Raw genomic sequence first — 8,943 nt, forward strand, 5'->3', positions numbered from 1 at the left:
GTTCCATCAGAATCAGGCAATGTGTGCAACAGTTATTAGACACTTCCTGTTTCTCATTTCTCGCTATAACTTTGTCGCCTTGCCACGGCCAAACCGTTCGAGATATCAAAAATCTCCTCGCAATTTAGCGTCCCCAATGTCTTGAGATCATGCTGACCGAGTTTGGTGACAATCCCATGGAATTCCTGGGAGGAGTACGTTAAATTCCAGAGCATGCGCTTTTTAAACAGCCCTAAATATCTCACTTCCTGTTGCGTGGAGCCCATGACATAGAGTACAAAAGTTGTTCAGCTCGATGAGTTCTATATGTGTACCGAGTTTCATATCAATACGCGCAAGTATGTGTGCGCAGTACATCAAGTTTTCAAACTGTGTTCCAGGGGGCGCTGTAGAGGCCCTGAACCACGCCCGGGTCCCAGCCTCTGTGGCGTCCGGACGACGGCAGATTCCGACGTGTGTGCAAATTTTCAAGAGTTTTTGAGTATGTTAAGGCCCCCAAAAGTGCCCCAACGGTTGAAAAAAAATAAAAATAAAAAAAAAAAAACAAAAAAAACAAATAAGAATCCTTAGAAGAACAATAGGGCCTTCGCCCTTTTGGGCTCGGGCCCTAATTAAAGCTGCAAGCAGCGATGAACGGGCCCTCGCACCCGGGCTCACCGCCGACCAGTGGCTTTAGGAAAACAGCAAACGGTGGGCAGTATGCTTTTAATACAGTAAATATATGAGAAATATGTCATAAGTCCAAAATGTGCCAAACTTCCCATTGGCAGCTGGTGGTTCTATGCCTATAAATGGCATGTAGATGTGTTCAGGCCAGCACTATTATCAAACATATGAAGTTTGGTGCAGATTGACCTTGGTATGTTTGAGTTAGTGAAAGATATGATATATCCTGGTGTCAACAGGTGGCGCTATGATAATATCTGAATATTGGCCTTTAGGTGTCTTCAGGCCAGGACTCTTACCAAACCTCTGAAGTTTGAGGCAGATCAGACATTTTATGGCTGAGTTATTACACCTATGTCCATGGCGAAACATCAAACTTTGTCAGGCCGCCACGGACACGCCCTTTACTGAAACTCAAGATCTTCACAATTTAACATCTCTAAGGCCTCTAGATCAGACTGACCAAATATAATGTTGATTTCATTAAATGTCTAGGAGGAGTTTGCTATAAACCTAATCCCCTGCAAGGACTTCAGATAATGCCAACTGTGAACCAAATGTGAACATTTTCCCTATATTCTGATGATGATGATAAGAACATGTAATTCATGATGATAACAAAATGTTATTATTGCTTGCATTACATTCACCACTTCTGCTTAAATCGTTACCTATCTGTACAATTTGTATGTGGATATTGCTTTGCTGGTGACTCCTGTTATAAGACATCACTCTTAAGCGCTACATAACTAAGAATCAATTAGGAAAACGGTGCACAGTTGGCAAATGCATTCACAGTAACCCTCTGCTAGTTTGGATTTTAAGTTTACTGAATTGAAAGGGTTACACTTTAAAATCAACACAGAGACACATACACACAATATATAAAATGTTGCCATCCAGTTTCATTTGTTAACATTAACTATATTAGTTAACATGAACAATAATTAAATAGCATTTATTAATGTTAATTAATATTAAGCTAAAAAAAAAAGTATTCATATATTGTTTAAAGGTAAATTAGTATCTTTTAGTTTATGTACTGTGAATTAACATGAACATGAACACAGTTCATGTGGGTGTACAGCAATACACAATAAAGTGCTCTATAAACGCTTAATTCTTTCAAAATATCTTTAAAAATCAAGTTGAGTGTTTTAATGGGGCGATATATATATAACTGATCTTCAAATGATGGTTTTCGGATGTTTTGAACAGATAACAGCAAAGTTTGTTTTGTTGTCAAAGTTTGTCTTGAAATTTTTAATTATTATAATTTTATATTCAATAAATAACACTATGAAAATATTGTCTACAATGAAGATAAATCACTCATGCTTAAAAGTTGTATTTTTCTTAATCTTTTGCTATGTGACTGAATAGGACAAGTTCATGGTACAGTTCAGTAAAAATAAATAAAAAACAACAACTGCAAAATACAAACAATGAAAGATTTAATGACCCTTTATATTTTCTCAAAATATCAGACATATTTATGTCGATTACGCTACAGCAATGTGCATCTTCCTCAAAGATGGTCTTAAGCAAAACAGCATGTTCCACTGGTCTCTCTCCCTTACACCCCTCCCCCCTTCAGTCACTCTTCAGTGACTCAATGGTGACTGAACACAGACAGGCACAGGCAGAGTGACAGCAGGTTTCTAATTTCTTTTTTAAATTTTCTTTAATTCATAGAAGCTTGTATAAAATTGATATTTACACCACTTGCTCAGAATGATAAGATCTCTGTGTGAAAAAAGTTTTAAAGAGTTTGGATGCTGCACTTTAAAGATATTAAAAAATTACGGTTATGTTTTTTACTACATCTTTAAAAAATCACCACGTCAACACCGTTCAAGATATCCCAAATCCGCTCGCATTTTAACATCTTCAGAATCTTCTCTTCATGTTAAAAAAGTTTGGTGTGAATACCTTGTTGTTCTTAAAAGGAGTGTGAATTTGTTTACAGCCTGATTTTTCCAAAAATCCACATTCAAATCAAAATAGCCTGCTTCCTGTTGGTCTTAGCTAATGAGTTTGATTTAGAAAGCTGTCCAGATTGATGAGAAGAATATATGTACAGAGTTTGGTGACTGCAGGAAAAACTAACCCCCCAACTTTTGTCAAAAGATGGCGCTATAGAGTGCCTGCTCCACGCCCATTTATGACCTTTTGCCAGTGTCTAACTATCATTAATATTGATGTGTGTGTTGAGTTTCATGAAATTCTTAGCATGTTATCTGCCTCGAAAAGACAGGAATCTAATTTTAAAGTTTGACACGTTGCCATGGCAACAGCATTTGATTTATCATCGAACCCTTTACATATTCTTATCGGCCGTGTTTTGACATTATTTTGATGAAGTTTGAAGATAATCAAGTAAAATTAAGAGGCTGATTTCAAAGGATTTTGAAAATGACACGCTTCCTGCTGCCAGTTGGTGGCGCTATAACTTTGACTCATAATAGTCACATTTATGGAATCGGCATCATACAACGAACAAACTGGTGAAGTTTCATCAGAATCAGGCAATGTGTGCAACAGTAATTAGACACTTCCTGTTTCTCATTTCTCGCCATAAATTTGTCGCCTTGCCACGGCCAAACCGTTCGAGATATCAAAAATCCCCTCGCAATTTAGCGTCCCCAATGTCTTGAGATCATGCTGACCGAGTTTGGTGACAATCCTATGGAAACCCTGGGAGGAGTACGTTAAATTCCAGAGCATGCGCTTTTTAAACAGCCCTAAATATCTCACTTCCTGTTGCGTGGAGCCTATGACATAGAGTACAAAAGTTGTTTGGCTCAGTGAGATCTATATGTGTACCGAGTTTCATATCAGTACGTGCAAGTATGTGTGCGCAGTACATCAAGTTTTCAAACTGTGTTCCAGGGGGCGCTGTAGAGGCCCTGAACCACGCCCGGGTCCCAGCCTCTGTGGCGTCCTGATGGCCGCAGATTCCGACGTGTGTGCAAATTTTCAAGAGTTTTTGAGTATGTTAAGGCCCCCAAAAGTGCCCCAACGGTTGAAAAAAAAAAAAAAAAAAAAAAAAAATTAAAGCTGCAAGCAGCGTTGACCGGGCCCTCGCCATATGCGCAGTCGCCATCCCGATAGCATCAGGAAAACGGTGCCCAGTTGGCACATGCATTCACAGTAACCCTCTGCCAGTTTGGATTTAAAGTTTACAGAATTGAAAGGGTTAATTAAAATCAACACACAGACACATACACACAATATTTAAAATTTTGCCATCCAGTTTAATTTGTTAACATTAACTATATTAGTTAACATGAACAATAATTAAATAGCATTTATTAATGTTAATTAATATTAAGCTAAAAAAAAGTATTCATATATTATTAAAAGGTACATTAGTACATTTATTTATATTTGTTAAAAAATATTTGTGGGTTCATGTATTAATAATACATTATAAGGGTATTCTTAAGGCATTATAATGAATGCATAATAAATTATAAAAAAACCTTATAATATGTTGTATCATCTCATGAGCATTCATAAGAACAGTTTTAATGTATTAGAATTTTTACTTTTTTTATTATAGCTTTTATGAGTATGATTACCTCCTCATAGTTATAATGTATAAGTCTCATATTTTGCCATCTTACTGATGTCACTTTACTTAAAGCATACAAAGATCACTTATAAGTAATAATAATAATAATTCTCAAATAGCCATAAGATCAGGTATCAGATCAGATGAATGTATAATATGATCAGTTTAATTATTTTGATGATACCCGTTAGACAGCTTTTTATAAGCAACTGCATGTCAGCTAGCAGTAATTATTATTTGTTGTGGTAAATATATGCTAACACTGTATTTAGACAGTTCCCCAAAAGACAAACTGATTATAAGTAACTTTGCAAGAACATGAACCTTCTACTTAGCCTAACATTAAACTAAGTCTACACTGTAAGGAGTGTTAGCTGGTGAGAGTTAGTTGTTAATAGTCAATAGAATAGAATATAATGTAAAAAATAAATCTAATATGATATAGTCCATTACAAATGAAGTAGGTTTAAAATGGTGTCTACTGTGTGTTATAAATAATCATAATCTTAAAAGTTATAACCTCTAATATTTAAGTATTATAATGTATGATAATTGTTGTTGTGAATATTCATTAGATGATATAATATATTATACGTTTTTTTTTTTTTTATAATGCATTATGCGTTCATTATAATGCCTTAGAAATACCCATATAATAGGGGCTTCATAGAAAGTGTTACCAAATCAGTGAGAGACAAACAAAACATTTCATAATTTTTCATTAAAAAAATAACTAATTTTTTTATGCTTTTTAGTGTTTATTTTAAAATTATGTAAAAGTATTCTGACAGTACAGTACATAACAACTCCAAATAAATCTATGCATTCGTTTCTTTGTTGCACATTGAGAATGAACAGAATAGGATTAGAGGTAAAAAATAATCCTTATCATACGAGGACCTCTGGTGTTCATCCCTTTTATTACAGTCTTCATTTCTCCCTCTCTCACTTCTGGATACTTTTAATGTTTTTGGGGCCTCTGAGCATGATACAATTTTGATACCAAGCGTATTTTTTAAGAATGATTTGTTCTTCATACATACAAAGTTTTGAAGAGTTGGTATTAGGCACTTTAAAGATATAGAAAAATTAATGCAACTTTTTTTACTGTGACTTTTAAAAAATCACCACATCAACACCGTTCAAGATATCCAAAATCCGCTCACAATTTAGCATTTTGAGTATATTCTTATCATGTTGACAAAGTTTGGTGTGAACTTCTTGTTTCTGCTTTGTTTAGAATGATTTTATTTACAGCCTGATTTTTCCAAAAATCCACATTCAAATAAAAATAGCCAACTTCCTGTTTATTATAGCTAATGAGTGTTAATTAGAAAGTTGTCCGGCTTGATGAGACCAATATATGTACCGAGTTTGGTGACTGTAGGCAAAACTAAACCCCCAACTTTTGTCAAAAGGTGGCGCTATAGAGTGCCTCCTCCACGCCCATTTATGGGCTTTTATCAGTGTCTAAATATCATTAATACAGATGTGTGTGTTGAGTTTCATGAAATTCCAAGTATTTTAAGTGGCTCGAAAACACAAAAAACTAAAGTTAAAGTTTGACACGTTGCCATGGCAACATGATAAAAGTTATTGATAATGCCCTTCACAGATTCTCATCGGCCGTGTTTCGACATTATTGGGATGAAGTTTCAAGCAAATTGAGTAAAATTAAGAGGCTGATTTAAAAGCATTTAGAAAACGTTGCGCTTTCTGCTGCCAGTTGGTGGCGCTATAACTTTAACTCATAATAGTCACATCTCTGTGATTGGCATCAGACGATGAACAAACTGCTGAAGTTTGGTCAAAATCAGACAAAGTGTGTTAAAGTTATTAGACACTTCCTGTTTCTCATTTCTCGCCATAACTTTGTCGCCCCGCCACGGCCAAACCGTACGAAATATCAAAATTCCCCTGGCAATTTTGCGTCCCCAGTGTCTTGAGATCATGCTGACCGAGTTTGGTGGCCATCGGTGGATACACCTAGGAGGAGTATATCAAATTCCATTGCATGCGCTTTTTAGACATCCCTGAATAGCTGACTTCCTGTTGGGCGAAGCACTGACTTTGAGCATGAAAGTTGTTCGGCCCGATGAGGTCTATATGTGTTTGAATTTTGATAAATGTAGGTCAACCGGTGTGTGCTCCACAGTCCCTCAAAAGTAAAAATTTTTAACGCTGTGCCACGCCCCCCCCAGGTGACCCCCCCATGTCAAAGTTTGTCCGGCCCTGATGGCCGCAGGTTCCAATGTGTGTGCAAAGTTTCAAGAGTTTTCGTGTATGTTAAGGGCCCCGAAATGACCCAAAACATTGATGAAATAATAATAATAATAATAATAATAATAATAATAATAATAATCCTTAGAAAAACAATAGGGCCTTCGCCCATTCTGGGCTCGGGCCCTAAAAATAAGAACCCTTAGAAGAACAATAGGGCCTTCGCCCTTTTGGGCTCGGGCCCTAATAATTAAAGCTGCAAGCAGCGATGGTAGGGCCCTCGCACTCGGGCTCACCGCCGATCGGTGGCGAATGGTGGGCACTATGCTATTAACACAGAAAATGTAGGAGGAATATGTCAAAGTCATTGATATGTGCCAATCTTCCTTCTGCCAGCTGGTGGCGCTATGCCTATAACTGAATATTGGCATGCAGATGTGTTCAGGCCAGTGCTTTTATCAAACATATGAAGTTTGGAGAAGCTTGAACATGGCATGCTTGAGTGTAAGTCATGACATATCCTGCTGCCAACAGGTGGCGCTATTACAAAATATTGGCTTTTAGATGTCTTCAGGCCAGGACTATTGGCAAACATGTCAAGTTTGGTGCAAATTGTACATTGCATGCTTAAGTTAGTGTAAAACAAGTAATTTGCTGTTGCCAGCTGGTGGCGCTATGACTATAACTGAATATTGGCATGTAAATGTATTCAGGCCAAGACTCTTATCAAACATATTAAGTTTGGGGCTGATTGGACATTGCATGCCTGAGTTACAGTAACTTCCTGTTTCATTGCATTAAGAATATGTTTAGCACTTAGCTAAATGTTGCTAACATGTTTCTAGCATGTTGCTACCCTATTTAACACTTGTTGATATTTTTAAAATGTTGCTTGGCATCCACAACAGTATTAAACATGTGACTTCCTGTTGCCAGCAGGTGGCACTATCACTATAACTGAATATGGGCATGGGCTTGTGTTCAGACCAGGACTCTTATCAAACATATTAAGCTTGGGTCAGATTGGACATTGTATGCATGAGTTACACTTATTTTTCTTTGTATTAATATCATGCTTTAGCTCTCAGCTAAGTGTTGCTAGCATGTTTTAACATGATTCTAGCATGATGCTAGCCTATTTAAAACTTGCTGACGCTTTTTATTATGTTGCTAGGAGTCCGTAACACCATTAAACGTCACTTCCTGTTGTCAACAGGTGGCGCTGTGACTATAACTGAATATGGGCATGTATATATCTTCAGGCCAAGAGTCTTATCAAACATGTGAAGTTTGGGGCTGATTGGACATTGCATGCGTGAGTTACAGTAACTTCCTGTTTTATGTCTTTAACAACATGCTTTAGCACTAAGTAAGTGTTGCTAGCATGTTTGAGTACGTTTTAAACTAGTTTAGCACTCAATGGCTTTTTTAGTGTGTTGCTAATAGTGTGTCACAGTGTTAAACATGTCACTTCCTGTTGACAGTAGGTGGCGCTATAACTATAACTGAATATTGGCATGTAGACATCTTCAGGTCACGACTGTTATCAAACATGTGAAGTTTGGGGCTGATTGGACATTGCATGCCTGAGTTACAGTAACTTCCTGTTTCATTGCATTAAGAGCATGCTTTAGCACTTAGCTAAATGTTGCTAACATGTTATAGCATGTTTCTAGCATGTTTCTACCCTTTTTAACAGTTGTTGATTTTTTTTTAAATGTTGCTAGTCATCCACAACAGTATTAAACATATGGCTTCCTGTTACCAGCTGGTGGCGCTATGACTATAACTGAATACAGGCATGGGCGTGTGTTTAGGCCAGGATGCTTATCAAACATGTTAAGTTTGGGGCTGATTGGACATGGTATGCCTGAGTTAGAGTAACTTCCTGTTTTATTGTATTATTAGCATGCTTTAGCATATTAGCTAAGTGTTGCTAGCATGCTTTATTATTTTTGTAGCATGTTGAATATTAAGTTTGGGTCAGATTCAACAGTATATACATGAGTTACAGCAATTTCCTTTTGTATTTTTATTAATAGCATGCTTTAGCTCTTAGCTAAGTGTTGCTAGCATGTTTTAGCATGTTTGTAGCATGTTGCTAGCCTATTTACGACTTGTTAACGCTTTTCAATATGTTGCTAAGAGTCCGTAACAGTGTTAAACATGTCATTTCCTGTTGTCAGCAGGTGGCGCTATGACTATAACTGAATTTGGGCACTGACATGTGTTAAGGACCGGACTGTCATCAAACATGTGAAGTTTGAGGCAGATCGGACATCGTATGCCTGAGTTATAGCAACTTCCTTTTTCATGGCGAAACATCAAAGTTTGTCAGGCCGCCACGGACACGCCCATCGACGAAAACTCTAAAGCTTCACAATTTAACATCGCGAAGGCCTTATGATGACACTCAGCAAATTTGAAGATGATCGGATAAAAACTGTAGGAGGAGTTCGTTAAAGTACGAGGCCTGAAAA

This window comes from Garra rufa, unplaced genomic scaffold, assembly GCF_049309525.1.
Source record: "Garra rufa unplaced genomic scaffold, GarRuf1.0 hap1_unplaced_001, whole genome shotgun sequence".
NCBI lineage: Eukaryota > Metazoa > Chordata > Actinopteri > Cypriniformes > Cyprinidae > Garra > Garra rufa.